Below are 24,373 nucleotides of genomic sequence, written 5' to 3'. Positions count from 1 at the left end.
GCAGTCCACTAAAGCAAGTAGTGTAATGATTGTGGAAAATTCTTTCTTCCTTTTTTTTTTAATACAACAGCGAATGCTCCTCATCATCTTTGACAGACAGGTTGTCATATTTTTTGTAACATTTTTTACATAGTCTGGAAACACTGCTCTCTGGAGACCAAACATGGAACTTTTTTAAGCCACTTCGGGTCTCCAAGTAAGCGGGAAGGTGGTTTCACATCGGGCAAATGAAATTCATCTCCCACCTATTTGTACAAGTTAGAAATAATGTCTTGAGAGAAAATGGACTTTTTCTTTTTTTGAAGCTGTATAGACTATGGGTGTGATGTGTTTGATACGTTTGTGGCTGAGAAACGCTAGAAGATGAATCGGCCCAAGAAAAGAAATCTAATCTTGTTTGGATGTAGTAAGATGTTTTTTTTGCGAGGAAAGAAACAAACGCGACTACGGTTTAATAATATTGAAGCTAGGTTGTCCTCGTTTTTTTTTTTTTTTTTTTTTGAAAAATGGTTCAAGGAGATCATTGTTTAATATATGAGTACTATGATGGAGTGGATTCGAGGTAAGTAAGAGTAGGTGATTCATGTATAGGAGGAAAAGAATGGATGAATGTATGGAGCACTCGGGCATTTCGGCATCGCTAGAAAAATCTCAAACTAGGAAGCCGTCTCTCGTTTTATAGTAAACAACCTGATCGAAAACTGGCCACCCAATTACAAAAGATGTAAGTACATCGTGAGATGGTAATTAAGTATGCCTCTAGCAAATATATAAATATTTCAAAACCTTCCCAGGATTTGTATACAAGACAGGATGGTAGAAGTCTTTATACTGATGACACAAGTCGGTGATTATAAGGTTTTTCTTAACAAGAACTTTTCAGTTGTCCATCCAAAGGTCATCGTTAAAAACAGAATGAGCTATGGAGGGTCTCAGACTGGTCACAATAGATAAGTTATTATCTATTGTGACCAGTCTTTTTTACTTTTTACTTTGATTTTGTGGTTATGAGTGCGTTGAGATAAATTCTTCGGGTGGGAAGATCCCAGTTTTAATCCATGGATAACGCGAAGAATCTTTGAATAGAACTTCTCAATGGAAGGCGAGATGACTTATCTCGCCTTCCATTGAGAAGGGGTTTTTCCGTCCTTCAACATATGCAAACCAGCAAGAGAAAACACACACACACACACACACACACACACACACACACACACACACACACACACACACACACACACACACACACACAGCAGGCGCAAGGATGGTGTCGAACTATCACTAGCTACAATTCAAAGTTGTCAGTATATACAAGAAAAAAGAACAAGTTTGAACCTAGGAAAATATAATTAGACTATCAATCCACGAGTCGGGGTACTTAAGGGTCAAACTGTATAACTGAGAGGAGACCTCCACATAGCCTTTAAAGGAATGCGGAGAACCGACCAGGGCTCCTGACCTAATGTCCAATCCTCACCTTCTCGTGGTGCACCCTGTTGGGTATCTACCCGGATACTGAACGAACGAGGATGGGCTGGCAATTTGGGATTTAGCCAACCAAATTGTATTCTTATTGGCTTAACCCAATATACAAAATGATGGTACAACATGACAAAATTTCATGCCGGCTGGGGCGTTGCCCGGTTAAACAAAGCCCCCCCCCCCGTTGTTTTTGCCAGGGAACAAGGGCGAACAGCCAGCGAAAAGTCAGCTACTGGAACAAATCTGAAAGCATACCCCAACTCAACATTACCAGAGTTAAAGATCGGTATTATCAACATAAGAAGCCTGAATGGCAAAGAAATGGAGCTAGCTGAAGAATTAGATAAGTACCAGATCGACATAATAGGGGTGACTGAAACTAAAAAGACAAAAACTGGTGAGATCTTTCAGAGCAATAAATACAAAATGTTATATTCAGGCAATGACAATCAAGGAAAAGAAGGAGTAGCCATAGTATTCAACACAAAATACGAAGTTAATCTTCTTGAATGGCAGGCAGTCTCAAGTAGAGTGATGTGGGCTAATATCAGAATGAGGAACTGGACAATGAGACTTATTTGTACCTATGGTCCCACAGAAGGTTCTAAGGTAAAAGTGGAGGAATTTTTTAATGCTCTAGAGAAAGCATCTGACACAATGAAAGAAAAAAAGTTGACCCTAGTTGGGGATCTAAATAGCAGAGTAGGAAATGATTGTCAGACATACAAGAATATTTTGGGGAAATTTGGAGAAAAGAGCAAAGCTAATAATAATGGCAAATACCTGTTGGATTTCTGCTCAGGACATGGACTGGTTATTACTAACACCATGTTCCAACATAAAAATGTGCCCAAATTCACATGGAGAGAAGAGACAAGGAATAAGAAAAGTCTCATTGACTATGTTATTGTTGATAGTGATGTTTTCTCCCTCGTGCAGGACACCAGCGTGTACAGAGGATTTGAAATTGAAAGCGATCACTATTTAGTCTTGAGCAGGATAATGAATTTCATATTGAAAAGAATAACATGTAAGAAAGTTTTAAAGCGAATAAAAATTGAGCAGCTCTCAGACGTGAAATGTAGACTAAAATACACAAAATTATTGAAGAAAAAATGAAAGAGTTTGAGAACAGGAACCGAACCTTGGAGATTTAGTGGCAAGCCTTGAAGAAAACCCTGATTGATTCAGCCAGAGAGGCATGTGGTGAGGTTGTCTGCAAGGATAGAAAAATCAGAACTCCATGGTGGACACAGGAAGTTAAAGAGGCAGTGAAGGAAAAGAAGAAAGCATATCAAAAGTTCCTGTCAAATAAGTCAGCTTGCGCTCTTAGAGAATACAGAAACAAATGTAAGCAAGCTAAACACTGTAAAACTGGCTAAACAAAAGTCATTGGAGGACTTTGGCAAGAACATAGAAAATAAATATCAAGACGGTGGCAAGATATTCTGGAGGTTGTTGAAGAAACTCAGAAATGGAGGAAAGAGTGCTGTAAAAGGAATTAGAGATGATAAAGATGACATGACAACAGGAGAAAAAGATATCCTTGAAGTATGGAGTAATTACTTTGAAAAACTGCTAAATGAAACAAGCAGTGCTGACAGCACAGTGATAAAAAACACTGACCAGGCATGCAGTCAGGAATACATATCCATACTTGAAGTAGAAAAAGCCATCAAAGCCTTGAAATGTGGAAAGACAGCAGGAGTAGATGATATTCGACCAGAAATGCTGAAGTATGGTGGTATGAGAGTCTTACAGTGGCTGCACTGCATAGTTCAGAAAGCCTGGACAGAAGGACGAATTCCCGATGATTGGAGTAGAGCTCTCATAGTACCCATATATAAAAAGGGAAATAAAACTGAATGTGAGAATTACAGAGGAATTTCCCTACTGAGTGTTCCTGGCAAGATCTATGCAAGTATACTTGAGAAACGGTTGAGAAGAATTGTGGAAGAAATGTTTGGTGAAGAACAAGCTGGATTCAGGACAAATAGAGGCTGTCAGGATCAGATCTTCACTTTACGACAAATAGTGGAGAAAGCATGGGAATATAACAAAGATCTGAATTTAAGTTTTGTTGATCTGGTAAAGGCATATGACAAGTTGTCAAGAGAGAAGCTATTCAATACGCTACAGTTATATGGTGTTAATGGGGCATTATATCAAGCAATATTGAGTTGTAAGTCAGCAGTTAGAATTGAAGGAAGTACAGGGAGATGGTTTAATGTTAAATCAGGTGTGAGACAAGGATGTACATTATCTCCTCTGTTATTCATTATCTATATGGATCACATTATGAAGGAAAGTGGTATTAAACATGATATCAAAATTGGAGATGTTAATGTCAACCTCTTTGCTTTATGCGGACGATGTTATACTTCTAAGTAAATCCACTACAAGTTTGCAAGATTCCCTGACTAAATTGAATAACTGTTGTAATAGATATGGTATGAAGGTCAGCAATAAAAAGACGAAGACAATGAAAATAGGCAGAATCATTGAAAATGTCAACTGTGTTGTGAATGGAGAACCTGTGAAACAAGTAAAACATTTCAGCTACTTTGACATGATTTTTAGTGAAGATGGTAAATTAAATATGGAAATATACAACGGAATCAACAAAGCTGGTATGGTGGGAAGTCAATTGAATAAATTTATATGAAATAAGAGAGAAATTAGTTAGAACACTAAATTAGCTGTATACAAGACAGTGTTCAAACCAGTTTTAACTTATGGATCTGAGAGCTGGGTCAGAAGTAAAACACTTGACCAAAGACTAGAGGCTGCAGATATGAGAGTCCTGAGAAAGATTATACGCGTGAACAGATGGCATCAATGACAATATCATATTAAAAACGAGGATATTAGGAAAGAACTTGACATTGTCAGCATCCAGGAATACGTTAGCAGAGCTAATCTCAGGGGGGTATGGTCACTTAAACAGAATGGGCGAGTAAAGATTAGCAAAACAAGTACTCTCTGCCAGGTTGGTAAGAAAAGGACCCAGATGTAGGTGGATTGATACAGTAAAAAGTGCCTTAGAAGATAGAAATATAAGATCTGATCAAGTCGGAGTATTGACAGGTAACACTGATTTGGAGGAAAATTGTAGATGGAAGTTAGTAATGATGTAAATTTTTCATGTAGTACTATCATATCCTGTACACCCCTTGAGGGTACATGGCAGGAATTTGATGATGATCCACGAGTCAACAGATTTATAAAAAAATTTCGAACGCCTGCACTTCACATAATACTCCGACAATAACCGTACTTCGAGAACCTCCTCCAAGAACCATTTGGTACTATATTACAAAGTTACTGTTCTATCGCAGCAAAAATAATTAACTCAATACAACGAATCACGTGATAATTCTGAAAAAAAAAGGCAACTTCGGATTATAGCTATGAAGAATCGCTTCTGGAGTCATAAGAAATGTAAGATCTTCCCACAATCTTGAATGAAAAGTAAACGGATGTTTACGAATATTTCACTTCCGCTTCCCTCTTTTGTAAATAGATTCAGTTCGTAAAATTAACTTGTGGTACAATCTGACAGGAGGGAAAGACCACTTAAATCGGTGGCCGACAAACTTTTATACGATGTAGCCGATGCAGTATAATGACTATCTTACGAAAATTAAATGACACTGTGATTAACAGCGAGGTTACTTTGCAGCTGGTCGGAGCAACCCCCCCCCCCCCCTCTACAGGTTTAATGCTGGTGAGACGATCTAGCAGATATTTAAAATCCAATTACCTGTATTATCCCCCTAAAACATTTTTTGTCCCACCCAGACAGCGAGAGACAAGACCCACACGTGACCACACCACATCCCCTCTAGCAAATGAAACTAGGGGGGGAGGGGGAGAGCAGTGTAAATTTCTTTCGGTAATGACCTCTGCGCCGTACGTCAAGTGAGTAAAGTGTCCTATTATGATTGTGACGAAACAGGTGTCGTCTGGCGACTGCAACTACTTCGCATCCGGTCAACCTCTCGTCATCTGAATACTGCTTTTTGTCCCTCACCTGGCACTAAAGTGACAGGCATGTCTCCGTCACACCTGGCAAGACATGAATGGGTTGACGATGACAAACTAAAAAAAAAAAAAAAATTAAAAAAAAAAAAAAAAAACATTATTGGCAGTCGACGAAATGAAACCGGACTTAAACGCCGTCGGCTACGACAAAATGTACGCACGGGAGGGACGGGGGGGATTGTTTATTGAGAACTATACCGCATCCTAGGAAAAGACAGTGACGACTTAGTGTGAACTAACAGTCCGTCTGATCTCCGACGTGCTACATCCGGTTTCCGCTAAAAGTCATTACGTGCAGTCTGGCCACTCCCCGCACCGCGGGATGCAAACTATCAATGTTTGTGCATCCCCAACTTGAGTCGTACAGTAGCGAGTGTACGAGCGTGACCCGACACTTCAAACCATCCAAATATGAACGCGCCTAAATTTGTTCAGCTTTGAGGTCGTCTCGAGGACCACCTCCTGAAGAAGACAGTCTGTCAACGCCACGAATGTGAATTACAAGACGACACGCCCAAGAAATAGTACTGAAGACTTGATCGTCTTTTGCTCACTCGGTTGTGCTTGCTTGTACTAGACCTGCCCGGAGGTTTACCGCTTAGATACCCGTAAACTGTGTGTTCCTGTCGCCAACTACTCGATTTGTAGACAGTTTTTTTTCCCCTTCCTGTTAAGTACATATTTTAAGACCAGTCTCTTTATGAGTGAGAAAATAAGAATACCCGGAGGGAAACCATCCGACTTTAGTCAGATTATGATCAGTTGAAGAAGCCTAAACTGTTCGTTGGTCCTTCACGGGATTCGAACCTGGAACTTTTCAAATGAACACGTGTTGGGCTTCGTAAGTCAGTGCGTCAACTTGAAAATCAACAAAGGAAATTGCGAAATCACTTAAAATATTCGTCAGCAGATAACATTCCATCTCACCCTGGAATAGCACAAGCAAGTTTCTGAAAGAAGTCTAGGAAGAACCTTTTGAGAGGTTCTGGTTTAAGCTCACGATGAAAGCATGTTGCCACAAATTTTTTCAAGAAGGAACGAAGGTTAAAAAAAAAAAAAGAAAAAAGATAAAATTTCATTCATTAATGGCTACTATGGGTGTTGCTTCGTCCACGAAGGAAATAGCATCACACAAAGAAAGTTACTTTTAATAATTGCTTTTGTACCTAGCAATATTGTTAAGTTTAAAAACATCATTCGGTTGTTACGATAGTGTTATTTTATTATGAGGGATTCTTTTCGATATTTTCCACAGTTGCTTAAATAATTGATAAAGGCGTTTTGATTGATAAAGTTAATGATTTGATGCGTTACAGATAAGTTTGTTTATAATTTTATCTTTAGTTTTACTCTTTGCATTTGTTCATCATGCAATACCGAATTTCTGATGTTTGATGATTGTTTATATCAATGGAATGACACACACACACACACACACACACACACACACACACACACACACACACACACACACACACACACACACACACACACACACACACACACACTTTCTTTCTCTCTCTCTCTCTCTCTCTCTCTCTCTCTCTCTCTCTTTATCTCTTTTCAAGTGCCCTGTTTGTAGACTACTTTTACTGCTTAATATAAACTGATTGAAGTGTCTGAATAATAAAAATCACTTGATTGAAATGGAAGTGGATTGTGCAGTTATGTTCTACTTTTATTCCCACTATTTCGTAGCCATGCTTGCTCCAATATTCACACGAATATAATGACAACATGAATTTGTGCCATAAATATCTACTTAATTAAATGTTTACGTATAAAGTATTCGTTATAACCATATTGTCAACTCTCGTTATAACAGACTTCTACCGCGTGGACCGTCCTTTGCTCAGCGAACAAAGTGCCTGATCAGCTATATCCGTCAGCGAGGAATCGAATTCCGGAAGTGTGGGAGTTTAAAAAAAAAAAAAGTGGGAATCAGTTATGAAAATCTGACAGTTGATTGAACACAACATTGCAAAATAACGAAGAAACTTACCACAGAAGATCAATCGGTATTGAAAGAAGTTGCAAAGGCCATCAGAGACGGTTGCGTGTCCCTAAATGTGTAACCGACTGAGTGGAATCGATTTCAAGAAACCAGAACAACATAAAGAGAACAAGGCTAAGGTCATTGTCCAACAACCACGACGACAGGCCAGGACTATTCAACCGATGGTAATTATTTGATATCACAGAGTCTCCATGCTTAAACTTTAGCCAAAAATGAAACTTAATTGTTTTCAAAGGAACACTTTACGGGTATTGAGTTGGATTTTTTTCCCCCACAATACGCATAGGTGCATTGTAGCAAGGAGGTTTCGCACTATCGAGCATGCGTATTTCTTTTCTGTGTGTGTGTGTGGGGGGGGGGGAGTTCTAACAGAAAATTCATGGTTTGCATATTAAATACATTTGAGGTGACGTAGACTCGAAGATAACTAACTATCTTTGAGTCTATTTTTTCTTAATGGTCATTGATCAACGAGGGAAAAAATTATTTTTTGAGCATTTAAGAGTGTTAATGAACTTGTCTCAGAGAGTGTAGTCTTCAGTTCCTTCTTACATGGTTAAGGAAACGCTTTCGACGTGACTAGGTCTACAAATCTCGAAATCAGAACATAAGACTAAGAAATATGCGGAAATAGAATCTCATAACGGCATAGCTATAATAAATCAAGCTATAAGGAGCAAATTAATGTCTCTTTGTAACCCATATCCCTTTAAGGAAGTCCGGGACAATGCTTCAAATAAAGCAGAAGATTAGGAAGGCAGTGATACTGCAAAGAACAGATAATTTTAAATATTAATTTAAATTGTAAACTTCTAAATATGCTAATAATACTGTCTCCAGATTGGACAGTAGCCAATCTAAGGATGCTAATGTTGCACTTGCAATCCATGTTTGCTTTTATCCAAGCTGTTTTCATGTGTAGTGACTTCTTCCCTAACACTGTTTTATCATTTTTATGACTCATAATTATCCGCTTTGATTCCCAAAGTAATGTAAAGTCTGGGAGATGAGTTCTTTTGTTAAATTCTTCCATCTAGGAAAAATGGAGTACAGCATACGCTAATCTGCCATATCATATTGGAAAAGCAAGATCTCTATTGAGTATAAATCCAGCCGTCAACAATTCATACACAGTGGAAAAGACGTTATTTGATAAGTTGCATTCTTGATCTTCGGTTTCAGTTTACGCCATCGGCAACCGTAAATCGCGTATCTTAATTCTGACATCTTCGTATTATAGTCGCCTCAAAACGTTTGGGCAGATGTCATGAGCAACGATACAAGATTCCAAAGAAATCCTAATAAAACTTCCGCAGATTCAAAACTTAAAATTTTTCAACATCTAATCTCTTACTATGGTAGCAACGAACTACATTATCATCCCTTGTAGTTTTGTATTCCAGAAAGCTAGTAAATTAATTTTCCTAGAACCACAGCGTGGAATTTCATGTATTAAGAATGTACTGAAGTATTATTGCAATATAATGAACACTATTCTGCAATCCTAAATCCTGATCGATAATTATTGTAACTGCATATACCATATCGTAGATATTGATATTCTGTTAGAAAACTATTAGCACCTTTTAAATCAACTTAGTTTTATGCCAAGCTATTACCAAAATCTAACAGCAGAAAAATAAGTAAAATTCGTATTTCTATTACGAATACGAGCGTTTTTTTATATTAAAATCATTAATTTTGCATTAGAAATAATCTTCAAATGATCTTCAATTAATATCTGATTGATTGATTGATTTCTATTCGATGTTATGCAGTTTGTGAGTTGAGAGACCTCACTATAATCTATAATGTATATTTGTATATTATGTGCTTTACGGCAGAACAAGTTATTTTTGAAGTCTGCTGATTTCCCAGATCACTTTGGACACTACTGAGCCTTCTAAAAAACTACTGAGCTATAGCCTTCCAAAGAGACCACACTAATACTCATAACAATCGTTAAAGTGAGGGGACTACGATAGTTGGTCGAACAACTTAGAGAATTATTGGATTTCTATATAATCATTATTTGCTTCTTAATGAGTCTGAATTACTTACCTCCTCTGGATTTCAAATACTAGGTAAAGCTTCGAACTGTATTCAAAAACAACCAATTAAATTTATATTTTCTATTACTCATTGTTCTTTTTAACTACATTGTCATTAGATAAGCTTCTAGAAATCATTAGTGTACACATAAAAAGATAAATACTAATATGCCTCTACATATCTACGACCTTGTTGGATAATGTCAACTCAGCAATGGCACAGAAAAGCGGATATCTATAGAACAATAAACGAGTAGAAACCTAAGAGCTGAAAATGTAAACTACTGGCATTGAGCACTACTAAGTGGATAGATATCGAAATTGGATGGGGTAAGAAAGTCCAAATATCCACTCTGCACTTCTTGTAGATCAACAAGGATACTTGTTGAGTTAGAAAAGAAAAGCCGGGAAAAAAAGGAAAATGGCGGTAACATAAATAAAGCAACTAAAATACAAAGAGATTAACGAGTGATAGAATCGAAAAAACAGTTTTTTTTACACGTGAACGGCAGAAAAAGTGTTTAGCAGTCATCCAAAGCTGACTGTGCATTACAAGTCTAATTAGAGTGACCTTCGCCATTCCACCCACCACACCTATCATGCCGGTTTTATAATGTCAGTTTTGGATAATTAATGAAGAAAAGTTACATTAGGTGTCTGTTATCCAATGATATAGATGACTTTCGAATAAAAAACGAAGTAAATTCCAATCCTGTATACAATTTATCTTAAGAAAAATATAGATAAAGACTTGCTTCAGTACTGTTATTATAATTACTGCAGTTCTACTACCAAATAAGTCTTCAACAGATCAGTAAAGTCATTCAGATACATCCAGTTACAAACAATATTTCGATACAGGAAACTACGAACACAGACTGCGTGCAATAAAAAAAAACATGATTGAAAACTTCCGTTTACTATATGAATCATCACGTGATTGCTATGGTTGGATGTACCTCAAAATCGAGAGGAAACGTCGACTTTATTACAAACATGTCATGTTTAATTTTTATTATTGATTTAAAAGAATAGTTGCATTGTAGTTCATGGAGATAAGCCAAGGCCTACAACATACGTTAAGATACTTAGAAATGTGCTATTACAGAAATCTTTGAGTGTGCGATGATTTTTATTATGTTAAATAAACAACTGAAGTTCTCGAAAAGTTAAAAATCTATTTTTAAATCTTTCTTTCTCTCTTACTAGCATGACGTTAAACGTTTTACATGTGTACTCCGCTACTTCATAGCATATTATGTATGCGCGTCAGAGAATAATTATTAACAAGAACGAATGAAAAAAAAAAACACGGGTGGCCAAATTTATAGATATTTTCTCCTTTTTCTTTTTTTTTTTGTGTGGTCAGAATGATTAATACAGAAATGTTAGCAAGAGATGCATTCTAACAAGCACCTGTCACGGTTGGCCAACCCTCCATGCTGGTAGAAACCGGAAACAGTCTTCAGGCTAAACCAATCGGCTTTGTTTAAACTAGTCATCAAGCAGCTATCAGAAATGGCGCACATAATTTATTTAACACCACTCTGTTACCAGTTGTATGAAAATCAACAGCGATGAGAGCGACATCTGGAAACAGGAATAATAGCTATGTCTTAGTGCTCCGATGTAAAGAGAAAGATGGATGAGCCTTATGTTGGAAGATAATGGGATAAACTTAAAAGGGAAAAATACCAGATAAAACTCAGTGAGGTAAGAAATCAGGTGAAAAATATTGGAGTTATTTTGCATTCCTAAAATGCTAATAGAAACACTTAGAGTTTCTCCCTAAAACTCGAGATGTTTGTTCCTCAAAACAGGCAGAGTAGGCTGCATTTTAATGCAGCCGGTATGCCACTCATCTGCTGAATCTCGCCCTGACCCCTTATCACAGGGGGGGTCTACTTATTCTAAAGGATGGAAGAGCTATTTGCGTGATATAAAGCTATAAAGACAGTATAAGGTTCTGTATCTAAGTCGTTAGTAGACGGCTCTAAAATCAAAAATGACAACTACACGAGAATAACAATTTCAAAGAAAAAAAAAAAAGGGTATATTTTTTTTCTAGATAAAAGTCATTCGAAATTATTTATATAAGAAATATACACTAGTTTTAGAATGCTTCTATCTACAATAACCGTTCACTTACTAATGGTACCTAACACGCATTTAAGTTCATTAGAATCTAGCCATAAAAGTCTGTAAGATTGTCTTAAGACAAATGTTTTGAACCTAGAGCGGACTACAGCTGCGATCGTCAATCATCTAAGCAAAGTACCCTTATGCACGGCTTACAAGAAGCAGAACAAACATCTTATCAGAAACATCACTTTACTCCAATCTGGAAAGATTAGGAGAAATGGTCACCAACCTTAAACTAGTCATTTAATAAGAATACACAGGGAGGGAGAGAGAGAGAAGTTGACATGTAGATAACACACTGAAGACCAGCGGCAATAGTTCACAGCTGGAGCAGGTTTAAGGATGTTGGTAAGATAACCACAAACTGTGTTTCTTACCTAATTTGTAAAATTACCTGACCAATTTTCTCTCTGACTTGAGCTTTGAAGATAAGAACAACAGATCTTAGTGCATCTGTTTAAGATATGAAAGTTTGAATTCCAAAAAGTACTACCTGGTTTGCCGAGTAATAATATACAACAAGAGAGCAATGAACTCTGAACTTAGATATTTCAAAGTCTCTACAATAATAATTTCTCTGTTTTTAATGCCGAAAAAGAGTTAAGCATTTTATAAATAAAATACAGTATAGTGTTTTGAATATTACTGGTTAATCATCAATATGATTTCTTCAGTAATTTAAATGTCTTAAAGCTCTTCAAGTATAAAAAAAGAATAATTTTATTCAACTCTAATTTCTTCCAAATACTTAGTAACACTGTTTTCCGCGCGATGTCGCTCTATTTCTTTCGAAATATCCAGTAATACTATTTTTATTGTTTTCCGCGTGATGTCGCTTTATTTCTTTCGCAATATCCAGTAATACTGTTTTTTATTGTTTACCGCGTGATGTCGCACACGTCAACAATGAAATCAACAAGTTAATAAACCAATCATCATTAGGACTGCAAATATTTCCCAAAATATTATTCTAATAAAACGCATTAAGTGGTCTATTACACAGATTATATTAGAAATAACTTAAGCAGATTATTATAGCAATAGACAACGTTCGAGCGAAGAATCTATTATCGAGTGTGGAAAAGGACTAGTTGCATAATGGAATTAAGTGCAATGTTGTTCCCTGAAACTGCGTAGACAGGCAGTTATCCTGGAAGTACAGATGTTTACGCAAATAAGGTAACAGTCACTAAATCGTTAGTTACATACGTCAACGGGAAATGATTCCTAGCTGTTTCCTAGTACATCTATCATTCATTTAACACGACAGTGAGTTAGAGAGCAATAAGTCATGCAGGAGACAGCGGTAATTATCTAAACGGTACCAGCACACTACACCTTCTACTGTTACTATAACATCCTGGTATTCAAATCAAGTTTACCTTCATGCCCTGTTGATCACAGATATAGAAAATCTCTCCTATCAACAGGAAACTCCGTGCTATTATTAACTGCCTAACAGCTATTCGCAGTAGTCGAAAATGAATCTCTTATTACTTGATACATTTAAATATTAACTCATGTTTGTAAATGCAAAATGCCTTGTTTAATACGAGAATAAATAACACAGACGGAAGAAACGGATGTAAAGGTCTTATGTTACATTTCTTTAAGGTTACCATTTCTCCATTCGTACCTTCATCTGTTTATTCAATTATCTGCTTATCAATCGATCTGAGTATAAACTTAACTGGGTCACATAGTTCATTAGCCTCTGATAATAAATTCAAATTATATATAATTACAAAAGTGCGTTTTAAATAGTTTTGCTATTTTGTATTAACTATGCATGCTAAAGAGTTTATTATCATTCGAATAAAACAAATAAGGTTGGAATTCAAGCACTTGTATAGAACTTGATACAAATTTCGTGGTGTTTTGATTGTCTTATCTCCAAACGTATAAATCCACGAAATTTAACTTGGTTTATACAAATATTATAAAGGCTCCGTGGATAACGTCTCGAAAATACATTTTTTTTTTATTAATTCTAAAGAAGAGTTGATTATTACATCCAAATATAATTAACGTAATACTAATTATTGACTACTGTACTTGACTCTTCAAGTATAAGGTATTTATAATCACAATAACAATTTTCGTTTCTCTTAGCATTCCCCGTAATCTAACTATTAATCCGGAACATCAATAAATCAAATTGATCAAAGGTTTAATGTTTGCTTCTTCATTTAGATTTTTCTTTCCATTATCTGGCAAAAGATTTAAAAAAAAAATCACGTGGTCTGGTTTTCTATGCGTTGACGTTTCATTTTTACATTGATAAATGATTAGCAGTTGGCAAACCCGAGACCCGTATGTAACTCTTGCGTCAATTTAATAGAGCTGCGAAATATTTTGCTATGTCACATTAGATAAAACTTGTATTCTTTTTATACTGTTCGTAATAATTTTATAAAATGTACCATCTGTCTCTCTCTCTGACCTGTTAACACCTTTAATAGCTACACGATAAGTCCCCGTACGAAGCCAAAGGCTAACGTAGCTCCCAATATAAAAAAGGTTGCCGACCTTTGAGGTAAGGATGACAATGGTAATTAGAATAGCGTTTGCTCTTAAAAAGAGGTCGTTAAAGTTTATAGAATTATATAAAATCTGTTGCTATAAGCGGACTTTTTCTCGCGTATTTGTTACGGACGGAGAGGGAAAAAAATCCACATGGAAAGATATTTCACAGATTATATATTTACAAAAAAAAATAAATCAAATAAAAATTAAACGCCATATACATTCCTTAGTACATTTTAAATCCCAACTTTTATTAAATTCCGTGCAGCCAGAGGGAAGTTATTGCAAAATATTTGGACACGATCTGTCCTTTTGTACCCTCGCACAAAGAAGCAAATCGTGTCAAAAGGGCAAACGTCGAAAAATGTTTAGTATTTAAAGAATCCTACGAGAAAGGATAAAATATGAATTGAAGAAGTAGACTTCAAATCCATCCAATTTACATCTATAATACTCTTGTCTGATAGTCTTAGTTGCTTCGGCCGTAATTTCAAATAAGCGAACGCAGAAGAAAGAAGCATGTAATAGTCTAAATCTTGAAGAATTTTTCAGGCAAAATCTGGAATTATCCTCTCATTAGCTCCCTCTATGTCTATGAATTAAAAGACTTTAAAAGACATGCTGTCGAACAATTGATTTTTTTTTAATTTATGTAAACTTATTTCAGCAAACTAATTTTAGAAATTCTTATGACGAGATTAACAAGAATGCTGTAAAAAAAAAAAAAAAAAAAAAAAAACCTCGCATCCTTTCCAATCAATTTGTCGATGACTGTCTTTCTCAATTCAACTCTTTTTCCTTCCTTCGTTCATTCTAAGAATTCGGAAGATCCACTTTTCTTCAGAAAAGTTCTCGACCCAATCCAGACTTGAGTGTATGTTAAAGGAAGTGATGTTGTGCTTTAAAATGGGAAAGTAATTAGCATTAGATCACAAACGATCATTTACCGACACAGAAGAAGGGGGGGGGGACAAGAGAGAGAGGAAAGAAAAGAAAGAAAGAAAAAGGGGGGAAAAGTTCCCTAATGAATATTCTGGACGTTTTCCAATATAATTAGAACGAAGACGTTTAATTCTCCCTTTTAGCATGCGAGAAACGAAACGATAACAAAAATACAAAAAGGGGAAGTTAGGGGGGGAGGGGTAGGCGAGTGGACGGGAAAAAATATAAATGCCAAAAGCTTCTTCGCTCATCAATAGCATTAAAATTAGTACAGTGAGATGATCGGCAGACATGACGGGAGCAGGCAAGTGGAGAAAGAGAGAGACTGTCGCGTGTTCAGACGAAGGATAGGCGTGCCTTAATATTAAGAAGAGGACATCTGTCTTGGCCGCAGATGAGAATCTGTATTAGTGAAGGCGATGAGTATCTAAGCGAATGTTTAATGAACCCCTCCTCTATTTTCTCTCTTTACGTTGTGGGGGTGGGGGGGAATAATAGTATGATAACAGACGGAGTCTTCTAGTATGAAAAACGGTACAAATGACATAAGAATACGCATCCGCTTGAAAACAAGTTGACGACTCACCCGCTTCGAGACTAGCGATGAACTCAACAGCTATTCGAGTAGTTTGTTAATATACTTTTAAAGCGAATGCATTGAAATGGGTTAAGGAATCGGATACTGAATGCACATCGGGACGCAAGATTAATCCGAAAAACAGCGAATGAAAATAAGGCTCTCTTAAACATTACTGTCCATTCGTTCTTTTTTTTTTCTTTTTCGGATTAACCTTATTTAAAAGAGCCTTAACTCCATTCACTCTTTTTTTGGATTAACCTTTTCTAAGAAAGCCCTAACTTTATTCGCTCTTTTTTTCGGATTAACCTTATTTAAGAGAACTTGACTACATTTGCTCTTTTGACGGATTAGCCTTCTCTAAGAGAGCCTTAACTATTCGCTCTTTTTCTTCGGATTAGCTTTCTCTGAGAGAGTCTTAACTCGATTCGCCCTTTCTTCGGATTAGCCTTCTCTGAGAGAACCTTAACTCGATTCGCTCTTTTTCTTCGGATTAGCCTTCTCTGAGAGAGCCTTAACTAGATTCGCCCTTTCTTCGGATTAGCCTTCTCTAAGAGAGCCTTAACTATTCGCTCTTTTTCTTCGGATTAGCCTTCTCTGAGAGAGCCTTAACTAGATTCGCCCTTTCTTCGGATTAGCCTTCTCTAAGAGAGCCTTAACTATTCGCTCTTTTTCTTCGGATTAGCTTTCTCTGAGAGAGTCTTAACTCGATTCGCCCTTTCTTCGGATTAGCCTTCTCTGAGAGAACCTTAACTCGATTCGCTCTTTTTCTTCGGATTAGCCTTCTCTGAGAGAGCCTTAACTAGATTCGCCCTTTCTTCGGATTAGCCTTCTCTAAGAGAGCCTTAACTATTCGCTCTTTTTCTTCGGATTAGCTCTCTCTGAGAGAGTCTTAACTCGATTCGCCCTTTCTTGGGATTAGCCTTCGCTGAGAGAGAGAGAGAGAGCCTTAACTCGATTAGCTCTTTTTTCGGATATTATCGACATGAATTCAAAATGTTGACTTTTTATATCATATCTAAAGCTCCCTTAGATGTGATACTTTCTTTTACTTTTTTGTATCAAGTGAAAGAAAAACAACAAAAAAAAACTAACGTCAGTATACTTTCAGCACTCTAAAAGTATGCTAACTCTCATCTATTTAAAATAATTTGAATTTATCTTCTTTTTATTGTTCATTTCTGCCATAATCTGTTCTTCATCAACACCCAAATCAGAGTTGATCTCCTTTATCGCCTGCGCATGTCCTTAAAACGCATTCGAATTCAAATTTGATTCGTAAAATGTGTTAGTGTTTCCCTATAAACTAGGGAATTAATATTCCCATTTTATCATTAGTATCAGCAGATAGAACTCCGTACGGTAAACAAGTCAGCTTCAAGTGTATACACGTCCATATCCTTAACGGCTATTGATGTGTGCGAGTACACTTTCACACATTATGCGGAAGACTGGCGAATATTTAGGAGAGAATCCACTCTAGGAGTCAAATGCAAAAGGGGGAGACCTTTAAAAATGCACAAAAGGACCTTCAGAAATTGAGAACCATCAAAGAGAACTCCTCATTCTCCGGTGTTTCGAACGAAGATCCCGAGCAACACCCGCAGTTATTTGGCATTAAACTGCTTACGCTATTTCGCCACAACTAATTGGATTAGTCTAGGGAATCAACTGTAGTATTCAAAAGCGTCGGTTTTGTTCGCAAACCAGCAAAAGGCAGACATGAGAGAGAGAGAGAGAGAGAGCCCCGACGCACAATGTTTAGCCTCGAGAATGCTACCAGCACACTGGTGGAAAATTAAATGTGGTATTCTAGCAGCCACACGCCTCTCTTAGTACAGACCACCAAGGCCGATTGTCAGGTAATTCATCAAGAGGCGCCAATGAATAAATTAAGTGGCAAATTACACACCTGGGAAAGCACTGGGTGCGTGTGTGTGTGGTTACGCAACTGCTGACGTCAGGGTCATCGCATGTCCTATAATTGGCTCTTCAAGATTGATGGGACAAGGGGGAGAAAACACAAAAGATTCTGAAATCAGTCTTTCAAGATAGAAATCCATTGGCATTCGTATTTTAGAACCACATCGATAATATTTGTTGTCCCAAATGAGAAGGTTGGAATCAAAGCTACGTTTTTGGACCTCAAGAAAAAGGTCACGTGTTTTTTCCAAATTATTTTTCGTACTTGGATCCATTTTTTAAAACTATTTTTACGCATGAACTGAATGTTAGTTCGATAACTTAAATATATCTTAATGGCATACAAATTCCTAGTCATCTTGAAAATCCAACATTTATTAACTTTGGCTACCTATCCCATTAGGTCTCAGCCCATTAGTTTCCAAGCATCGCCCTCTATCGGAAATATGTCGTTGCTAATTATTTGAGCTTTTAAAGAGCTTGAACTTTGCATGTACGTAATAAAATAAGGAAACAGTACGGATTAAACCTTAAAGCATTTAATAACCAGGAGAAGATAACGGTTTATTCAGCTTTGGAAGCAATCTAGAATCCTGAATTTAATTGGAGCGAGACTTTATTTCGATATTTTAATGAATTAATATATTATTGAATTCCATAGCGTAAAGAGAAAGATATTTCCAGCTAGTATATCTGCTACTGGAACATGCTGTATGGTATGTGGATTTTTAACAACAAATAATAATATAAAATCCTGTAATCTTCAATACATCTTTCATGGTCCAGTAGTTCAAAAGAAGAGTGTTCGTTTGGAATATTAATATTTCCACGTATGTTATAAATTCGATGAAAATATCTTATTACAACAAGAAAGCTCGATGACCCACAAAGTTCAAGATATTTCTAATCCCATAATAAGAAGCAACTTTTCGATACAAACATTTGGTCAGGGGAAAAGGGGAGGCAGGTATTCTGTCTGGACGATATGGCTCAATCTACATGCTAAGGACGAAATACAATATTGCTATTTCGTATTTGGTGTAATAAACAGCTTATGTACAGATGAGCGGATAGTCAGCTGAACAAGGTGACGCTAATCTAGTGTGTTATGTTTCTTAATTATTGTGTGTGTTCTGGCCAGTGCTGCGGGATAAAAAAAAAAACGGAGTTTCTAGGGTGGAGAAATCCCTTCCGTCTTCGTTCCAGAATGCTAACTCATCTTCAGTTGAAAAGCCTTATAAAGATTCTTCGCGTATGATACGGGATTCGAACCCAGATGCTTTCCAATCAAAGGGGGGGGTTCGTTAATATCGACTGAGCTACAAAGGCTGAAATCTTTATAGACTGACTTTTTTTTTTGTTAACTTATTGTTTACAATGTTTTGTTTTCATTCCATGTCTTTATATAGTCTAAACTTGGCCAGTTATATATGTAGACAGATGACAGAATATTTAACCTCCATTCAAAACACTGAACATAAATTAGTGCTTCTTTGGACGTTTATGTGGAGTGTTTCCTATGAAAGTTGTGTGCGTGATACTAAAATCACTGATCATATTTTTGTAAAGTTTCTTTCAGACAAAACCCATTTTAACTTTTCTCTAGACACGACGGTAAAGAAAACGCTTAAAGAAAGGTAGCAGTTTTCTTTCAACGTACTAAATAAGAAAAAAGAAAAGAACTTGAACAGGAAACGAATTATTATTAAACAGAGATGACACTGACGTTTACAGATATTTTCCACTGGTTTTTCCTTGAGTCACGAACTTTGTTTCCAGCCGACAACTTTGTGATGGATTGTGGTCAGGGAGACAAAGAAGGTCAGTGACGAACTTATCGATTTCACCAGATCTCACGAGCGTTCAGACTACTATAGAAATTGAAGAAAATCTTTTATATGCCTATAGAGAGACCTAATAGACAACTCGAAGCAGGTCGAAGTGATTAAAATCGTCAAAAAAAAAAAAATAATAGGTACATTACTGGTGCGCGCGCGCACACACACACACACACACACACACACACACACACACACACACCAGTTCTTTAGTGGCTATTTAGAAGCTAGAAACGCTCCCCTGGAATGAGACAAACAAGAAAGCGATACAGCTTCGCAAAATGCGCTAACCACATATTCATTCATTACAGTATGACACCCAACTCCAGTATCTGTTGATTTTTAAAATGTTAATAAGTACTTGTGAATGACAGTTTGCTATTAGAATAGCAACTTTGTTATTAAGTCGAACTCGTTTATTTTATTTTTGGTGTGTGTGTGTTTGTTTGTTTCTGTAACCGAAGTGATTTGAATCAGATAGAGGGCTAGTAAATCAAAGAAAATTCGTCTAAAATACTGAAAAATTAAAATAGAAAAAGAAAGAAAGTTAAAGATGAATTTTTCGGTCACTTATATCCTTTGTTAAATATTAAAAAAAAAAAAAAAGTGTTTGTGTGGAGCCAAAATACATGCTCTCGCCACTTAAGTATTTGCTACACTTATGTAGCAAATACATAGGTGGTGCTGCTCAAGTAATGTTCTTGATGTTACCCAGAATAAAAAGACTGTCACGGAGTATAAAATGTAATAAAATATGGTAGTCTTCAAGAAAATTCTATGGCGGATTAATAGCAATCTGTAAACACAACTCTTCTGCCAAATATTACAGAAATACACGCCTCAATTGATGAAGGTCTAACCTACTAAATGAAACGCTTCTAGCTACTATTCCCACCTAAAATTACGTAGAAATCCTTCCAATCATGTACTTTCGAAGGTCATAGAAGGTAAAAGAAATAACAGTTAATCTATTTATCTATTATTTTATTACACGAGTTTTTTTTCAAAAAAATTATTTCTGATTTATGATGCAAACATCCTTGAATAGATGATAGTGCTTGAATCCAATGAAGAACTACAAGCAAGTTAATTACTGTAACAAAAAAGAAACTGTAAAGATATGGTAACTGGTACAGAATTCTATCCACGAAAAAAAAATTAACAAAGGATTAACCTTCGTATTCTTAACGTCTTTCTAACAATGGTTTTAACACCGCCATCTGAAATTTCGTAACGCCTCCAAAGCACAGTCGAGAGGACTTTGTAAAATCTTTATAAAGAAACCTTTATAAAGATTTTTTCGACTGAAGACGAGTTAGTAGGTGTCGTAAGGAGATGGCAAGTTTTTTCTTCTTGAAAATATTAAGATATTTCATTTACAAAACAGACAAACCGACCGAAGAACACACAGTTGAGAGCTTATCATTTGACCTCAGCCACAGCTGTTTCTTCGGTCATAACCAGCTGATATAAGTAACAGTAGTATTGAATAGCATTGGTCACGAAATATATTCAAGATTTATTTTTTTTTTTTAAATATTTTTTTGTAAAAGCACATCAAAAGAGAGAGGAACAAATTATTCCGAAGGGAAGCCACGTGAAAAATTGTTATAAGGCTACGTAAATGAGATTAAAAAGGAGTGCAGTTATCCGAGTTTTGGATGGTGCAAAGAAAACTTGCTCGCCTATCCCATATTAATCTTATTTCATAATCGCCTTCCACAAGTCTTATACAAAAAAAGCGAAAAATACGCCAAAAAGGATTGTAGGACCCCAATCAGTCCCAAGAGCTACTAAAGGGGCGAGGACAAGGCAATGTAAAGCCGCTATCACAGTGGCCACACTCCAGTTGTACGGCCATGAAAGATGCATGTCCATTTTTCACAGCCATCCGTCACTTTTTAAACTACCTGCGGGAACAAAGTCTCCCACCTACAAGACGCACGAGTCTGTGGTCCGGTACTTCTTCTTTTTTTTTTTTTTATATACACACACCAACATTTCACCTTCGGACCCGAAGAGACTTTACCCCGACCACACAACTCCTGACCTTCTCGTACCACCACATAACCTTATCATCAGTCGGCCAGAGGACCTTAGGGAACCCGCTCGGCTAAACTGTTTTCGCATTCGCCTCCCCTGATTTATGACTTAACCGGGCTTTATTCACGCACTTCTGTTCCCGGCAGACCTTGGGCGGGTCTCCCTCAAAACGGACTGCAGTCCGAGGTTGCAGAAGAAAAACGCCTGACCCTTCGTATCCTTTCTGTAAAGCCTACCCCTCCCCCCCCTGCTATTTTTTTTCCTGCCGCCCCGATGTCACGTGACATCAGTTCTGATGCGGAATGTCGTAAGTCACGCAATGTCCTTCAAGTAGCTTTGTGAGGAGCTAAAGAGGTCACAGGTATGTGGGAAAAGATGAGGTATTATAAGAAGCACTATTTCGGCTCTTCTAGCGTCAGGCTTACCTGATGTTAGTAAGAGATCAGGTTACATGGTAAACCCCTAACGTCTTTTCCCTGACCTCGTTATCTACAATCAGGCCCCTTTCACTTCCAACTGGATAGATAGAAAATACGCTCTCGTCTATACCTGTCAGGAAAAGGGGGAAGAGAATAGAATGAAAGAAACAGGAACGTTCACCAATGAAAAAAAAAAAAAAACATATATATTCCGGAACCTACTCTTATAACAGACACACACACACACACACACACGTTGCGCTTACTGCTCACTTACTTGTTATTCGTGTTTTTTTTTTTTTTACCTTTTTTTTTTTGTTTTCATCCTTAGGCTCTTTTTCCTTAAGCTTACTTTCAATACACACGCACACACAATCACTTACGAATTTTCTTTTCCAAAACAAGAATCTTTAAGGAACTGCAAACAAAGTCATTTTCGTCTATCTGAAGACAGTGTAAGAAGGGTTTACATATTAAAAGCGGAAACGATCTGCAAGTCTTCGCTTCTTATTAGTTTAGCGTCTCTCCGGAGCATCTGTATAAAAAGAAGTTGTCAAACTACTAAAGAAGCAGGATCTCTAATGAATTAAGTAATTTCACCAGGAGGTTCGGGGGGGTACAGGAAAAAAAAAGCGACACCTATCTAAATGATAACTACTTTAATCGGCTTTTTGTTCTATATTAAGGTCGAATATCTGGGCCGCTGACAGTAAATTTAATGGGGGATCACTTGCCAGGCATCAACAGTTACAAGGCAGCGTACGACTTGTCAGAGATTCAGAGCGGAGTTTTTGTGTTCCCGTCACTGTCACATTATGGGATATTTGCCAACAAGATCGATATGGGCACTTCATAGTATTGAAGTGCAGTGTTTTTCATTAACGTTACCCCCTCCTGCTGCTGCTGCTGTTGCAAAGCAGAAGGTCCAACCGCTCTGTGCTGCTCGGCTCATTTATGTACAGTACTTAAATTAAATGAATACAGTACGGGCGATTATTTGTTAATAGAGCGGAGACCTCGAGCAAAAAAAAAAAAAAAAGGTGCAAAGGAATATTCCAAGTATACAGTGCAGTCTGTACTTAACTGCGCGATGGTATGAAAGAGATGATGAAAAGATTCTAAAATAAAATAAAAAGTATAAACCATTGAATAAACTAAAAAAACAGTAGTTAATAGCTATGCTAATTAACTTAATAAAATGTGACATTTGTCTTGTAGAAATCGACATTGAGATATTATAATAATCATTTGCAGGCTTTTTATATTTCATATTATACTGCTCCTAAAGCTATTAAGTTGATAGTGGCTCCCTCTAGTAATAGGAGTATACGTAACCTACCATTAGAAATCTAAAGTATTTAAACTAATGGGAGTTTTAAAAACCTGAAAAATTAAAAAAAAATAATAATAATAAAGTTTTTTCTTTTCCAACAAAATAATTTACTTTAAGAAACAAAAATCTTTGGATTTACAAGAAATACCGAGGTAGGATCATAAATGTATAGGTGTGGTTCTGAGTTTATGATTGTATTATTTCACAAGCCGTTCGACCTCTGCGAGTTGGGAATTAAAGGTTAAGTTAGAAAAGATAGAGCGAGAGAAGAAATGTAAGTCTTTCATCGTCATATACGAGTCTGTACTAAAGCTCCCCCATTACTTCCATCTCGTTTATAAAGCGCAAAACCAGAAGCTAAGTGACACGCGCGTGACAAAATGACACGGACTCATTGAGGGTGTGTGTGTGGGGGGGGGGGGGGGGGGGTAGAAACAAAGGCAAACGGGGGAGGGAGGGGGTGATAGCTATGATTCGCCCACTCCATATCTGATGGTCTATATAACGCGTACGGTGGCGAAAATATAATAACGGTGATAACAGTTGCGCGGGCAAAAGTCACCCAAACACACGACGGTTTATTTAAAGTCAGAGGGGCCAAGAATCAGCGGCCAGGAAATCTGTAACGGCAACGAGAAAAGCTTCGTACACAGCTACCGTAAACTTTGTTCAACAAATCCAGCGATTCTGTTGCGATTTAGGAAGGGATCGCTATAAAATTGGGGATGGGGTGATTCGAAAGCCATAAAGAGCCCGATAGTGACCCTCTTCAGTCGAAGAAGCCATTTACTTCTGTATATTGCCAAGAAGAAGATCTCGCCTTTGGCCCGGAATGACAGGATATCCATCTCGCCCGCGGAGGGGAAGTCACGGCCGCAGCCGCTAGCAGCGAATCCTTCCATCCATCGGTGGCTGATGAGAGAATTTTGATATCTATCAAGAGGAGCCCAGCTTCATCTGTAATCCCAGGCGCGGTCGCCCAACACATCTCGTTCTCTCCCCTTAATGCTTCCATTTCCGGCATTTTATTGTGCCC

At 37.1% G+C, this 24,373-nt stretch overlaps 1 protein-coding gene across 1 annotated transcript in view; it reads right to left on the bottom strand.

Moving 5' to 3' along the window:
- LOC150103272 (protein tiptop-like) overlaps positions 1-24,373 on the bottom strand; it is a 216,272-nt gene that overhangs the window by 122,321 nt on the left and 69,578 nt on the right. The gene's annotated exons all lie outside the window — the stretch shown is intronic.

The sequence above is a fragment of the Typopeltis vanoorti genome, chromosome 9 (assembly GCF_054136105.1).
Source record: "Typopeltis vanoorti isolate ZY-2024b chromosome 9, IOZ_Tvanoo_1.0, whole genome shotgun sequence".
Lineage (NCBI taxonomy): Eukaryota > Metazoa > Arthropoda > Arachnida > Uropygi > Thelyphonidae > Typopeltis > Typopeltis vanoorti.
The sequence above is the reverse complement of the archived record's forward strand: the minus strand, read 5'-3'. Positions and strand labels throughout refer to the sequence as shown.